Raw genomic sequence first — 17692 nt, 5'->3', positions numbered from 1 at the left:
GTAATTTTGTATTACATAAAAACCAAACATGTTTTCTTTCATTGAGAAAAGTAAAAATTTGTTATCATTTTTTATAAGTTTCTCGTTAAAATCTTGCTAATATTAATCCAGATTCTTAACGTTCATTCTTTTCTAAGCAATTTAAAAAAAAAAGAACATGTCGATACGATGTTTTTTGTTGATTATACACAAGTTTGAAATTTGCATTGCATTTTAGGGTATTTTAGCGAATAAATACAGTATTCTTTGCATACCATGAAACGGTATCAATATGATATTGCACATTAATTTTATTGTTTAACTCAATTATACGCCATCATCAGAGTGACCCAATGTGCACCACGTAGAGGTTGACGATCGAATTTTATACATCATATGAAAAGGGCCGATTTTTTTAAATAAAATTTGAATTTGTATTTTTTATGTATGAGTATGTGTATATTTATGTGTGATCTGAGCAGGCTGCTAAAATGGTGAACCTTCTGTTGACTTCAGTAAAATTGGCGCGTCAGCTATCCGCTATATTCAGATCAGTAAGTGCAAATTTTCACCGATGAATTTCAGAGCCACATGATATGCAAAATCCAATCGTCAACCTCCACGTGATGCACATTGGGTCACTCTGATAACGGCGGTATGATTGAATTAAACATCAATAAAATCAATGTGCAATATTATATTAATACCGTATCATGGTATCCAGAGAATACTGTATTTATTCATTAAAATACCCTAAAATAGCCTAAAATGAAAACAACCTAAAATGCAAATTTCAAACTCGTATATAATCAACAAAAAACATCGTATCGACATGTTCCTTTTTTTAAATTGCTTAGAAAAAAATAAACTTTAAGAATCCGGATTAATATTAACAAGATTCTAACGAGAAACTTATAAAAAATAATAACAAATTTTTACTTTTTTCAATGAAAGAAAACATGTTTGGTTTTTATGCAATACAAAATCACACTTAACAAATCAAATTTTGCCTAGGGATTCTTAAAGTAGAGTCTTTGCCTTTTAATTAAAAAAAATGTTTGTGTAATTTCGACGATTTTCCGCAAAGTTGCATTTACTTTGAAGATTGCCTCGATCAAAATTTTTGTCTTGCTTTTTTGCGCCAATGTTGTATATGATTAATTAGTATATATATATATATATATATATATATATATAGAGCGTTTCTTGTGAAACGGAGATATTTCTCTGCTCAGAATATACTTCAATTTTAAAAAATTAACAAGTGCACAAATTATAGCTGGAAATGTCTATTTTTAAATGCCATTTGGCACTTTTTGAAAAATTTAACATGGCGGTACCATGTTAAATTTAATATGGCGCCCAATTGAGATTATATTCTTTTATTTACGAACAGAATATTTGATCAAAAGTGTCAGGACATGATATATAGACTTTAAAATGAGAATTTAGAGATTTTCAGGGCCGCTGAAAACATGGCCCTGAACTTCTAAATACCCATTATTAGTCAAAATATTTCTTTCTGATATCTCGATCGAATATTCAGCGGGTAAATTAGTTAATGTAGTTCCAATATGACGTCATGTTGGTACTGCCATGTTAATTTTATTCAAAAAGTGCCAGACAGCATTTAAAAATAGACATTTCCAACTACAATTTGCGTATTTGCTGATGTTTTTAAAGTGAAATATATTTTGGGCAGAGAGGGGTCTCCGTTTTACAGAGAACGCGCCAATATGTATATAGTGGATAATAATAATAAATTTAATATTATGTAAATTCTTATTTAAAAATATGTCAATTATGAAATAAAATAATATTTATTTTTTATTTATGTATTTATTTTTTAATTTTTGATGTATATTTTGATTTGCTACAAATGATTATTTTTGGCAAATTTCTTGATTTTCTGTTTACTGGATTAATCTCTAAAAAAATGTGTCAAAGAGGTTCTTTCATTTGTATATTTTAAATCAATGACATTGTCACATATGCATGACAACATTCGTTTCTGGTTAAAAAATTTGTTAGTAATTTGATGCACATATTTCAGATATATTGCAGAAATATTTGTAGTCCTAAGATACACAGACATCATGATCGATTCTAGATCTAAATGATAAATAATTGCTGAAAAAATATTAACAATTGTGATAAGGTTGCTATGAACCGCGAACCGCTATAACTTTACAAATAACTATTATATATTCTAACAATTTTTTAAATAAAACGTAAATAAAATAAATCGTAATTTGTCCTACCTGAAAAATTTTATCAAAAACATACTGAAATTAGATGTTAATAAAGTAATAGAATTTTACTTCTTTTTTGATGGATAATTTTTTATATTCTGTTGCCGGTTTATCATTTTCATGTATCAAAACTTAGAAATTGCAACGTTGTTGCGTACATAATGAATATTAGTTAACAATAATAAAAGAAACCATACATCATCCTAGTCGCGGGAAGAGACCCAACGAGTTCAAGGAAAGTTCATCCAAGGAGAGATTCTATTATTTCTTTACGTCGCACGTAATCAGTCAAAAGTCACCGAAGCGTGCCAGCTTTGTCATTACACTGACAATGGCGCACCTCGATCATGTCTAATTCGCAAGCATGTCTGAGAATACTATCGGATATGTATAAACGATGTCCTTGCGGATTACTGGCATTCATCGCTTTCGAACACATTAGAAATTGCTCCTAATGCTATCGAGTTGTCGCGCAGAGAACGCAGTGTCTTATTTATACATTTATACATATATAATTTTTAGACTTACATTTTTTGTACATTTAGCAGAAGATGAAACTCCATTAAATAGTAAAGCATCTTTGAAACATTACCGCGATTCGACTATAATTCTAAGGAGGTATATTGAGCTTACGAAATGCGACACATTTTATGGCCCGAGAAATCCTCGCTAAGACCCAATATTTCTCACGCGGATTCGCAGTAAAGGATCATCCCTTTACGTGCGGAGGGACGCTTATTCTAGATAAGTGGCTGCGTCCGAGTTTTCTGATGTGCAGGGACAATCATTGCCATCATTTCCTCCCATCATCGTTCACCGTAAAATCTCGTGTTTATAAGAAACTAAAACGAGTTTAATTAAGTCGTGTCACTTTTTCAATAACATAATATTTAACGCGTCAAACAAGCGCGAAATAAATGTCCATTATGCAAGATAAAATCACTAAATCACTATTGCAGAATTTTTTGATTTAGATATTGAAATGCAATTTACATATGCAAAATATGACGATAACGGTGGATCATACAAAAACATATTGTTAAAAATTTTTTACAGCAGATATATTTCTGTTGACTACTATGAAGAAAAGTGATTTATATTGCTCATATGAAAAGTATATTCTGTATATTGTATTTATTACAACATACAACACATTACAACAGTCTCAAGATATTGTCTCGTAAATATATCTCTATAAGAATAGACTGGTTAAGTATAGTTTAGTGACTATAACAATCGATCTCCAGATAACAATTTATTTGGAGCGAAAACTTAGCGACGCAATTATGTCGAGTCTTGATTTAGAAATAAAGAAATCCGATTGCTTTCCATTATTTTATTAATATCATGGCTCCAATTTGCAAACATACGTTACTTCGCAATAATTAAGAACGAAACTTTTATGGAAAATCTGTACGTTTGTTTTTAGCGCAACACGCAGATCGCAAAAGGAAATGATGTATAAATAATTATTAACGAACATTTAATAAGTATGACGCAAATGCAAATTATAGTTTGATTACTAGAATAATTTGCTCTGATCAATTAGAGTCAGTTAATTAAAGATACACTTCTATTTACCTATTTGTCTATCTTGTTTAATTAACATCGAACTCCAGGATTTTTATCTTAAGTGACAGAATGGATTATAGTCACGCGATAATATAACAGACTGATATATATGCACAATGATCATGATATAACGATTCATGCATGATATATGTGCTTGACGGCCTTGCGAATCTCAGGTGAAACTGTAGACAACGGGAGATGCAAATCAATCTTCAATTATAATAATTATTTTGGATGCATGTAACTGTAGACGTTTGAGACAGAGTCTATTTTCTTGTGGAAATTATTAATATAGAAGTGAACGCATCACATCAATGTTGTGATTAATATGTTAGATAATACTTTTTACGTTAGAACTATATTTTAATACAAAATTTTAATAAAGACTTATATAATATTTTAATACAAATTATTCTCACGTATTTAATTTTAATTGGAGTCAATTATAATCTAAATATCGTCAAATATAATCTTCCAGCGCATCCTCTTTTCTAACTTTGATTATAGTTGTTATTTTTTTTCTCTTTATTTTAAACCTATTCTCACCATTCAAAAGCAAAATCAAATTATCTTTGCTATAATAGGAGAATCTATTAAAAGCTGGAAAGATTAAAATTGGCTTAAGGATCAATGCTCGTGGTATTTACGTCTATATGGAGACGAATATACTTGTGGTCTATCTATATTTTGCAATGTTATTTTTGCAATATTGCAATACTGCACTAGCGTAATTCTGCAGCACATTGATTTTTGTGGAAAGTATGTCGAGTGATTGTATTTTGTTCTAAATTCGGATCTAATAAACTTTCTTATGTTGTATAAAAAATCTTTGTCATTTAACTAAACAATCTCAATTGTATATAGAGTCCCAAAACATACAGGTTAACGCTCGTAAAAAGGTAGAAGGAATCGAGATAAACATAAAACTCCAATCTTAGGTTAGATCCACCAATAATCGAGATATTAACGTATGGAATCTGCAAATAATCTAATTAATTTCTATCGTAATTGTGAACAGTAAATTAATAAAAGCTTATCATATATTCACGATAGATTTTTTTCTTCCGTGTTATGGCTTGAGCGAATCGAGCTCTTCCCTCGGCGCGCTTTCATTCGCATAATTTGAAAAATTAATACCTCGATTATTGGTAACCTAACCCAAGACAATATTGGACTTTTATGTTCATCTCGATCCCTTTTATCTTTTTATGAGCGTTGACCCACATGTTTTGGGACATCCTATATAATAATAAATATTAATAAAATTATTACAATTATTTTTACTAATTTTTTATATTTATATTGATTTATATTCAATTTAAGCTAAGATGGATTAAGCTTGGCTTTCGAACGTAAGAAATAGTATCATCGATAGAAAAGAAATCAGCAGGTATATTGGGAAACAAGTAATTAGTGCAAATGCATAGTTGCATTCTTTGTGCATTATCGTTCCAATTCCGCAAGACTTGTCAAGGTTTCCCATAAAAATGCAACTGCTTGAAGAAGCGAGTGCGCGTTATAATTTTAATACTATGGAGTAAAATCAGGTAAAACCCACGGCTTTCCTTGCCAATTCGGCAAGTTTTTTGCAACCGGTGGAATACATTTCATAATTCAAGATCAAGCACGATATCAGAATCATAGACACTACGATCTTTTCCGTTCTCCGTATACGCGCGCATTCATTGTTACGCGACGTTTCATAAATATGTAGCAGACGCGTTTAGATAGAATCATAAAAATTAATTTGCGGTTTGATATGATTCGATAGATGGCTATTAAATCAACAGTTGTGCAAATAACAGATGTTACGCACAACAAAACTTTTCTAAAATGATCTAAGAGAGAAATTTGTTTTATAACAAACACTAAAAATTTCTATATTTATATTTTTATATGAAATTATTATTATAGGAGCTTTAGAAATGAAAAATTAATAAATTTATTTTTTGTTATTTATAGTCAATTAGGCAGATATGTTATAATCTGCAGTCAAAGTTTTTTTCTGTATTAAAAAGATATATACTTCTTGCTTTATCTACAACTACTTGAAATGGATTAACTGCGTCTATCTTTTGAGTTTACCTTTATATATTTTTTACGATTGTTTAATGATCACAACTATTTTGCAACCTTCGATCGATAATGCATCGCATCGCATTGCATTGTTACTAGAATCGAATATAAGTGTCGGTTATAGCATTAATGATCGATGAACATTGTTGCGGGGTCACATACGAGAAACCACTAACGTATCTTTGATCGACAACTTGATTTTCCTTTACGTGTCACATGCTAGATTTCAAGGTACTGCGTCGAGGGAAAGTCCGGAATTGATCGACATTAGAAATTCCTTTACGATATTAGACATTCCACAACGATGCAACTTTAATTAACAGTAAAAAATTATTAATTTTATGATAAATCAACGATACATAGAATATTTCCATTTGATCATATTTAATATTTGCTGTTTTAATAAAGATAAATCTTGGTTCAATTTAGTTTCAGCCATTTGTTTTTTATAAAGAGAAGCGTTCAGATACTTGTAGTACTATGTAGTAAATGCGGATATCATTATAATACAATTGTGTCGACCGGAGCTACATCATTGGTCCAAGGTGACTGCCCGATTCATTGACGTAAAGGAAAAGAAGAAACGGAATTTCCCTTTAACGAGCGAAAGTCATCCGGTAGCTAAAATCGAAGTGGAATTCTCGCTTCAACCTAATCCTAATGATTGTATTTGCCATAACGATTCCTAATGTGTCTCTTTCTCTATATCTCTTGCAAATCTCTTGCACTAGAATTCAAATACAAGAAAATTCACAGAACTTATAGAATCATGAAGTTGACACGTGATATAAATATTTTTATAGCAGAGAGACATGATGTATATAGACAACTAATCATGAGTCGTTATAATTGCAGTTACGATAGAAGTTAAATTACCTATAAATAATGTAACAGAGTAGACTGTCATCCGTTGTTGGTTGTCTAGCTAAATATAATACGATCTCAATAACAAGTCGTAATTATCCTTTGCAAGTCAACATAATTATACATGACAAATCGCATTTTTGTGTACTATATTATCTTTGAGTTTATTTTTATCTTTTATTTTTAATACTTTTATATAAATATATATCAGGTTATCTTCTCAGTTTTTTTGTAATCTATTTTCTCTCAGTCATCGAATTTTACCTTCAATACTAATCCAATGTTAATTTAGACTTAAAGTTATAACGCATTAATAAACGGAGATTAACTTTCTCTTAAAAAGTTTGCTTATTCTCTATGCGAGTCGATTATCAGTTCCGCCGTCAAAGAGTCTGTAGTGAAATCTTCCAGCTTCCTTGACGTATTTACAAGAATTACGTTTATAGCAACAGATCGAATGCTTGTTTAAGACAAGAGATAATTCAAGGTCTGTGAGGGGCCCGCCTGCACGGTTGCAGACCACTCCGGTTCACACCCACGATCAACGAACGTGGACGTGGACGTCATGTGCGTCATCCGAGAAGGAAAAGGAAATACTGTGTGCAACTAACGGGGGTACATACGTACGTGTGCGATAGATCACACACTAACAAACGGACATCCTTATCGCCGGGAATCGGTTCATTATGTAACACACCGATCGTTAATTACTCGCGAACCCGCAATATGCAAATCACGCATGGTAACGACGAGCACGCTGTGCATTCGCACTTTAAACATAAGCCAACGCATACATTATTCATTAATCGATTTGATACCACGAATGATTTATCACAATCAGTCATTTCAATCGGCCGATAAATTATTTCTTACTCGCAAATTTGCTAGATGCCATTTTACTTTTAGACGTATATGAAAATGTAACATTTGCTTTATGAAAAATTAAGAAAAAAATAAAAGGAAGAAAATTATAAGAAAGGAATAAGACATAATTACAACGAATAAAAAGGATTTTATTGTAGACATTAAGGTAAATAATTCGAACACCTATGTAATTTTTATTACATACTATCTTATGCAACTCGCGCAAAACATCTCCGCTGTACTCTCGATGACGATGATAACTCTGTTTTCTTTATTCTAAATTGATTAAAACACCAAATATACAGTGTTTCTTAAATAATATTTATAACGCTTTTCTATAAAAAATTGAGTTAAAAAATTTTGAACAATTATTTTCTATATAATGCTTAATGAAACAAAAACTATTAAATAAAGTTAATTTAATCATTGCTTAGGCAACTTTAGACAGATGTAAGTTAATGAGCGTCTTTGACAATGTGTATCGCTGCTATTATCACGCAGGTGCGTAGCTCACTAACGAAATTTTGACTAAAGAATGGCACTGATTGAATTAACATTATTAATTACTGGTTTATTAACTTTTAAGAAAGATGTCCTCTGCGCCTTATTTTCTTAAATATTTTATATTTTCAGAATGATAGCAGAGTTTAATCAATTTATTTTTCCATTGTTAAGAAAAAGTTTCTCATTGTTACATTCTTTTATCACATAAAGAGTATAAGTAATGTAAATTTAATAACGTAATATACTAACAAACTATCTATTTACTTGATAGTTAAGTATTATTTAAAAAATAATTCAGAATTTTATTTCAACTTAATTTTTAATAAGGAATAGCGCTGTATAAGTAATGAACACTATAAAGTTAAAAAATAATACAACAAGTTATAAACATTTCAATCTGAATTTTTTAAATTCTAAGATTTATATCCAATTATACATAATAAATTAAAAGGAAGTAAAATAAAAATAATAAGCATAATAATGTGGAATAAACAATGCATTTCTCAAAGACATTATTCACAATATATCAATACCACGAATTCGATGACTAATTAAGTGAACCACTATTTTTTGTTTCATCCAGCTGCATTTGTTCGAATCTTTGTGGCAACTGATCGAAAAATAATATCTGCTAACATGTAAACATGTGTACTAAATATATGTATACACGCACGCACAGTCGTCAATTTTTTAAATAAGAGAAAACAATACTACACTGAAAAAAGATCTTGTTAAATTAATTGAAGATTCTGATTGAACCTACCAGATTTCTAATTAATTCAACAAGACTTTTTTTCAGTGTAATAATACTAACTTCTTTAATCACATGTCACAAAGACTCGAACAAACATGTTTGGGTGAAACATAAAATAATATCAGTTTACTTGATTAATCATTAAAGAGATTTGCGGCAATAATAACTCGTGAGCGACATCTTTATGAATTAGTCATCCTACAACAAGTTACTTCTCCAGTAGACGATCTTCGTGACTTAATTTGATCAGAAAATATGTATCACGTCATAACGATTGTATGCGTATAGTCAACCCAGACCTACATTCACATTACGTCGTGTCTAATGTAATAAATTTTACTGAATTATGATTTTCCAATTGAACTAACTGTTACGTGTCTTGTACGATAAATATCTTTACTAATGTCGATTATCTGGCATACTCTGTAGATCGATGATTTTCGCATTTAATCTCGTAAACCAATCACAAATAAATCGTATTCTCAGCATTACTTTGAGATAATGGCAGATACTTGTAAATCTAACCAATATCACATGTTGGCACCAACCATTTTCTACAAGCGCTGGTCCTCTCAGACACGCGTCACTAGATTACAAAAGGAAAATTAACATTACTGCGAAAAGAATGAGAGTTTTTTCGTAGACTGCCTCGAAGCGACAAGAAATAATTCCTTCATTAAAAATACTAATTTTACTACTTTATTTACGATCACTTATAAATTCGAATAGAAGAAGCTGCGCGAAATAGGTAAGCGCAACTGCATAAAAAAATGCTGAAGGTTTCTTAATAATTGTCCTTGAAAAGTTGAACCACAAAAACATCGAGTATATAATCTTTTGTATTGTTGTCTTTAATTTTCATCTCCTATAAGTATATGCATTTCTTTGGATATATCAATATAATTATATAAGCTAAAAGTTAAAACTGTGGTAATAATGTGTTAAAAGTATAGTATTATTTCAGAGTATATAATTTACACAGCAAATCAAGAATACATAAAATGATTGCAACAATAATGATCTTACACTGTAATAACACCTACTAATTACAATATAATTATGTAAGCATTATTATAGAATTGGTTGTATAAAGTAAAAAGAATTTAGCAATTATATTAGGAAGTATATTTATCGTATTTGATTTTTCAGTATTTTGCATTATAATAAAAAATTATCTTTTTACTTGTATTTAAAGTCGCATAACTGTGTAATGCATTTCGCAATATCAACTTTCTTTTCATGTTAATTATACGGTAGTAGATGTATGTGTTCAGTTATAATAATATTTGTAACTTTCGTATGATTTTGTTACACAACATCAAGTGAGATAAATAAATTATTTTATGTATTTTATATTATTACAAAATTCGGATGATAGAATATGATTCGAATTATTTTATTATTGTCGCAATTTCATTATATGTGCAACAAATATATCCTGCATGAAATAATTCCAAATATTTACTACAATTTCATTAAATATATATCACAAAATATCTACATAAAAATGATTGTGTTTTTATAATTTTATCGGTTATGAGATACAGATTATAGATAATGATATGCAATTTAATAGATATCTATTATGCATTTCAAGTTGTCATTTCAATGCTGTTTATGTCGAATTGCATTTCATGAATTTCATAAATAAACTCACTAATTATTGATAGATTTATCAAGGATAAATCGATGAGACATTAATATAGAATACATAAATAGAAATTATATCACAAATCTCATTTATAACTGTCCACTTTACTTTTTAAAATCTTCACAGTTTATATTAAAAATATATTTTATTTAAATTTATTGTGATTTATCCAAAATTTACCACACATAAATTAAAAATTCTAATGTGTTTAGTTTAGAATCAATATTTTTTTCTATAAGAAAGTCGACAACGATAAAAAAATTGATTTTATTAAATATTAGATACACTCTAATTACAATTACGTATTTTGGATGATGAATATACTAGTAAGTATTCTACACATACGTGTTTGCAATTTATACTATTAATAAAATTAATTTTTTAACATATTATATACATATACCTTCAGATAAATGCAATAGAATGGTATAAATTTTTAGACATTCCTAGATGGTAATTATTTTAAAAATCTGCCATAATATGAAAAAAATTAATAACGTAATTAATAATTATTAAAATATCCAATATATAAAAGAACATCCAAAATATTATATATATCCGCATGTTTAATGTTCACATAATAATATAGCATCTACATATAACATTTCAAAGTAACATAATAGCATATGTAAATATCCATATAGGAAAAATTGTATTTTCTCTCTCTCTCTCTCTGCTTTTCTTTTTTTTTCTTTAATGAAAAATAAAAATTTTTATGCTATTTTGTAAAAACAAATATTAACACAATAATTTATCAAATTTTTTTTAATAAAAGAAACGTTCGATAAATTTCTCTGAAAATACAAAATTTTTAAGAAATATTATATAAGATTCTTCACTTCTGGTGGTTGTTGTTTTTATCTTTATATAGAAGCATTGATTATAACAGTCGAATCATTTTTTTTCCATTTCTTTTGTACATTTATTAATCTTGCGTGTATTTGTTAATCGATTTCCACGAAATGACGTAACATGCTCTACAAGGCATTGATGATTCAATGATAGAATTATAATGTTAATTTCCTTAGATTCATCTTTGTGGCAGATTGTAGTCAAACCGGTAGACCTAATCATAATAATAAATGTAGATTTCTTTTTATAAAAAAGCCAAAAATTAGAAATATTATATTTAATACATTTTTTTTTTTTTTTTAAGGGAAATATTAATAAGAATATCTTAATACATATGTGTTATAAAACTACCTTGTGTTACTTGCCAATTTTATTATTTAGTATACTTGTAGTTTTAGCATACTAGAGCAGCCGAAAATAATAGACACATATTTCTTTATATTGACAATGATGCAATTTTAAAGATAAAAACTATTTCTTGTATTCATAAACACTAAGAAATAACTTGTTGTATTTTGCTTACAAGCACAAGTAATTAACTCATTGCTGTAAGCTTACGATATAGAGTTATTTTTTTATTTTGGAGATGATAAAAATTTATTGTGTCGTTGAAAGCAAATTTAATACAAAAATTATAGAATTTGAAATGACACACAAGTTTTAAAACAATAATCTACGGGATTATTAAATTAAAAATGTCAAGTGATTCCTCTTACATTCATTTTTACATGAATGTAAATAATAAATTTATAAATAAAGAAGAAAGAGAAAGAGAAAAAGAGAGAAAGCTTTATGAAGCGATTTGTATAATAAAATTGTTTTTTAAATTTGTTTTTTGTTATTGATAAATTATCTCGACGCAAATCAGAAAGTTCGAAACGGTCTCGCGTAAAATGTTCGATTGATCTCACTGCGTATACTTTGATGTAAGTAGTAAGTTTACATCGTAATAAAAATAAAATGTGGATAAACTCTCGTCATATCCTCCTCAGTTATTCCTGGAAACGACAAAAAATTAGACAAGATTGTTTTATTGAGTCGTCACATTGGATTTGTCATTTCAAAATATATAATTTTTGCATTAAATTTACTTTCAGCAACATGAAAAACCCTTATCTTCAAAATTTAAAAATAATTTGTGAGCAACGAGTTAATTACTTGTGCTTATAAATAGGAGTGGTTTTCAACCTTAAAACTGCATTATTACTGATATAAAAATATACATCTTTATTATTTTTGACTATTCTACACGCGTTTTTGTATTGTGTTTCAATAAAATCAGCAAGTAATACAACGATAGCTTTACTTATCAATTAAAATATTAAATATGAAATATGTATCTCAATATTAAATCTTTGGTAAACCATCAAAAACTATCTCTTATTGAGTTATTACATCTTTTAGTCATCTGATTATAAGCTGCATCTTATATGAAAATCAAATTAATTTATTGGGATTTAATTTTTATGTAAAGATTTTTTGTTTAACAATTAAAAAGAGAACAGTACCTGTTGTTAGTAGAAGAATCATTAGAAGCATATAATGTTTTCGTATTTAACGTCAATAATTTTATTGTTCTGTTAAAAATGTTTATCTGAACTCTATTATTTATTGAGTCTATTGAGTTATTAATATTAATAATTAAAAAACAATTTAAGTCATCTTGATTGTTGAATAGGTGTGCAAAAGAAGGAGTTATTTAAAATAATCGTCTTGCTTGAATAATCATGTATAAAGAATCTGTATAAAGAATTTAACTAGATCGTTAGTTTATTCGAATATTTTAACAAAGAAAAATATGTAAAACAAATAGACATTTAATTTTATCACAGATAATCGTTGTTAAATGATTACATTGTTAAACTATTTTTTAATGTAATTAATTAATAAGAAAATAATTAAAGAGATTTGTTAATAATTTTCACAATATTATATATTTAAGAGAAATACTTATTAAAGATAATTAACTAGGAAATAATTAAACATTAACTCTGAATTAGAAATAATAATTACGAATCGAAAATAATTACTGAAATTGATATAATTTAAGTGAAATTTTTATCTGGCGTTTTTTATACTTGAATCACAATCTTCTACAACTTTTAATTGTACCTGGTATAATCTTTTACTGCGTAATGATTTTGGATTATTAGATGTTTATTCCGATAAAGAAAAAACAACTCGTTTAATTTAATTTTTGACATTAGTGGTGTATATATTATTAGCTGAATTTTTAGTAAACTTTTTTCTCTCTATGTATATTAAACAAAGATAAACTAGTTATTTTAATTTTGAAAATTTTATCATTATTAGCTTCTAAATAAGAATATTACAATTAGCTTGTTAAAATGTTTACAATTGATTTTCTCATATTATACATATGTTTATATCAACAAACGGCAGATCGACGAAAGTTTCAATTAGATAAATACATTTTAACTTACTGTCTATTTCTTTCTTTTCCCTGTGATTGTAAAATATCATAAAACAATAAATTAAAGTAGCAGCTATTGTTGCACCACAAGCTATTGTTTTACTGCAACTCCAAACTGCCATTTTATTATTACTATCCGTAAATAATAGTTTTATTTTAATATTTCGTGATAATCGCATGTATACTGCTTGAAGAAAACGAGTGACAACAATAAACTATATGAACTAAGCATACTCTTAACTCAGCATTTGAAGATAGAACATTTTTGACTGTGTACAATATGACACAAACACTGAAAATTTTTATATTAGCACACTAAAGATTGTTTTAATGTGATAAAATATACATTTAAAAATAATTATACATTGTTATGTACGTAAATTATTTATTTTGGATATACCAATATAATATATAGAAATTATATTCTATTATTTATTAATGTACCAATTTATGGAAGTACAAGCATATCTTTATATGTATAAAAGCATAAGTATAAGCTTATTCTTACCTCGTTATAAATTTTTAAATAAACATTTTTTTGAAAAAAAAGTCTAGAATAAAAATGAGATATAAATATTTAATTTCATGTAATTATTTAATCGTGTAATCTAATCATTTAATCGAGTAACAAATTGTATAAAAAACTGCAATTATAAAAACTTTTTTGCTTATATGTAATGCAAAAAACTTTATGATATAGAGATTGTGTAAAACACGAAGTGTACGAAACAATTCATATGTAAGACACCTGTACCCAATATGGCCATGTACCCAATTTGATTCGCTCCTTATTTTCAAATAGTTACACAACAGATAATACTAATATATCGCTCAGAAAGTCGATACGATGTATTTATGCCAATTAATTGGTCAATATCTGTTTTCTACGGCTTGTAATTACATTGAAATTGTACTCTTCTGAATTTCAAAGATATCTTTTTACTTTGTATAATTGTCATATAATAGTTATAAATGTTTGCAATTTATATTGTAGTAGCTCTTTTTTTATTTATACTTTTTAACAATATATTTACTTTACATTTTTATTAAAACGTCTTGTTTATAATTAAAGAAACAAAATACTTTGTACAATAAAACCATTATGATCAGGGACACTACTGGAAACACAATACATCTTATTAATCATTATTATACAAAAGTTAAGATTATATTTATTTACTGTTTAACTTTTGATTAGTATTTCTTGTCTTTCTTCAGTTACTTAGAGGAGCTTTTTGATAGGTTGAAAATTAAGATAACGTCTCGTAGTAAATAAACGCAGTTTTATATTTAATAAATAGTTGTACATGAATTTGTATATTTGTGTAAAATTGTAGAAAACTTGACTATGTTTCTGACAAGAAGCTAGGAACTAAAGAGAGCAACATCACAGGCATGATTATAATTATAATTTTTATTTATAAAACTTTTAAGAACTTAAGAAATTGCAAATTTTAATGTACATCGAGAATAAGAAGGATTTTAAAATTAATGTAAATTTATAAATTAGAATTAAAGAGTCATGACTACGACACCATACTCTTATACTTATTTTATATCAATATTTGTCTTATATTTATAAATATCAGTTTAAAAATATAAGCTATATTTTGATTATTTATTTAAAGAAATAATTATAATTCATTTTATTTATTAAAGTTTGAAAACAACGATGAAATACCGCTGCAGTACATCTGCGTAATTTTTTAAATGACAATCGAGATTTATATCTTGAATTCTTCGTTGACGTCAACGGATAAGTACTTTTATTTACGTCCTGTATTTCCATATTGTATGGTATATACGATGTAAACGTTGTCAAAATATCAGTGCTAATAATAAAAATATTGCAAATAATTATATAAGCAATAAAATTGTAATCATTTTCAAAAATTAATATTGAAAAATATGTGGGAACATTATTTTTTCCCCAAATTATATAGAGAAAGATTACCAATACTGGCATAGTTCTCTTAAAGCAGTACCTCTTTTTACACGAAATCTAAATATTCTACTGTATTACTGATAAAAATAGCCGCGTAATTAAAGAAATAAAAACTTGTTTATACATTCATAGTTTTTTTTTAATATAAAATTTACTAAAAACGATTTTAACAATCTGACCTTTATATATAATTGCATTACATATTGTATCTTGCTGACCTGATTAAGATATTTGTATAATTGACAAAAAATATTTTACATTGAAGAGAAAGATTTCCTTATATAAATTAACTTGTAAATATGTAAAAATAATTTATATTAAAAAAGAAAAAAGGGAAAATGTGTACTGATTTTGGAGTTTAATTTTTCAAATATTTTTTTTGTTACGTTTTTTAAGTTACTTTTAGTTTTGTTTAAGAAATATTCAAAACACAATGATATGCCATTATTGAGTGATTTTTCTCTATGAATTCTATCATATTTATACCAAGTAAAATTAATTGTGTGGAAAGTGAAATATTTTGAATATTTTGTTTTATTTGAAATATTATACTTCTCATTTAGTTATGAACTAATTAATGAAAATAAAAATAAATAAAGACTAACCTTCCATTTGTAGCAGGATTCATTACGAATAATCTTGGTTTAAATCTTGATTCTTCCTTACAATTAAATGTTACTTCTCCAGATACATTATAATTTTCAAGATAAGACAAAAATTTATTCCAATGTTCCTCAGTAATAAGTATGAGCTTTCCGATATTTTTTTCTGAATTTTGCTGTTGCTGCCTGCATTTATATTATTACATAAACTTAATTTATTAACAAAAATGTTAAAAAATTTACTGTTTTAATACATTTTTGAGATATAGACAAAATTTTTTGTATTTATGCAGAAAGAAAAATTAATCAATAAATTTTAAAAAGCAATAATTTCATGTAATTAAAATGTTGCTATAAATTTGTGACACAATATCTAACTTTATATAATGCAAAATGTTTTGGCATTATTTGTGATAACAATATTATGTAACCTTTTTTCTGAGCTTTCACCTAATTCTTCTTCGTATACTTTATTAAGAGTATACGGGTGTTTTGGATCTGTTTGGTTAATTAATGTACTATTACTTATTGTATTCTCTTGATCTTCATCTAAATGTAAATGAAAAAAAATTATGTTCTTATTATTTTTATTTCTTAACATATAAATATAAATTATATAATTCCATATCAGTCAATTACATATGATAATAATTACTTATGAGAAATCAAGACTATATCAAAATAGATAATATCAAAATTACAAGTATAAAAGGATTGTGCAGTACCTTGTTTTACATCCATGTGTTCATTTTGAACAATATGTATTCGTTCTACGTGTTCTTCACGTTTTTCTAATAATGTACAACATATTATTGCATTTACTATCGTACACAGAGCTTCTAAAATTGCCATTTTTGTTTTAATTATTTAAACTTAAATGATATAAGTTCTATGTAAATTACACTTCTTCAAGACAGCAAGAAGTACCTCTATGACTCAATAGCTATTGTCGACTATCAAAATCAAACAGATTTGAATACATTTTGAACCTAACAGATTTGTTTGTAAATAAGAATTATTGAGATTAAAGCAGAATAGTTTAAAATCAGTTGCTTAGTATAACATGTGTATTTATAAATAAAATAAAACGTTATTTATTATTATGTTGTTTTCTCTGTTAATGTTGCGTATTGATCTATCAGCATGATATTCTACCTCTAACTTTGATCTGATAATGATAAAATATAAAAGTATAAACATTTGAAGAAAGTAAGAGAATTCATTATCTTTGTTATTGCAAAAATAAAAATATTAGTGCATAATAATTTTACGCCTACGCATTTTATGAATGTAAAAGGCGTTTTTGTTTCTTATTTTTTGTCAGGAACAAAGTACAAACTGTC

The 17692-nt window shown here is 27.1% G+C and overlaps 1 long non-coding RNA gene across 1 annotated transcript; it reads right to left on the bottom strand.

Annotated features, from left to right (window-relative positions):
* Positions 1 to 11653: 11653 nt before the first annotated feature.
* On the bottom strand, positions 11654 to 16541 carry LOC118644529. The gene is made up of 2 exons (XR_004962305.1): positions 16353 to 16541; positions 11654 to 15634 (listed from the first exon to the last, which is right to left on the bottom strand). It is a non-coding gene; the product is annotated as an uncharacterized LOC118644529 (long non-coding RNA).
* Between the last annotated feature and the right edge of the window lie 1151 nt (positions 16542 to 17692).

Source organism: Monomorium pharaonis, chromosome 2 (assembly GCF_013373865.1).
Source record: "Monomorium pharaonis isolate MP-MQ-018 chromosome 2, ASM1337386v2, whole genome shotgun sequence".
NCBI lineage: Eukaryota > Metazoa > Arthropoda > Insecta > Hymenoptera > Formicidae > Monomorium > Monomorium pharaonis.
Note: the sequence above shows the minus strand (reverse complement) of the source record. Positions and strands in the feature narration are given on the sequence as shown.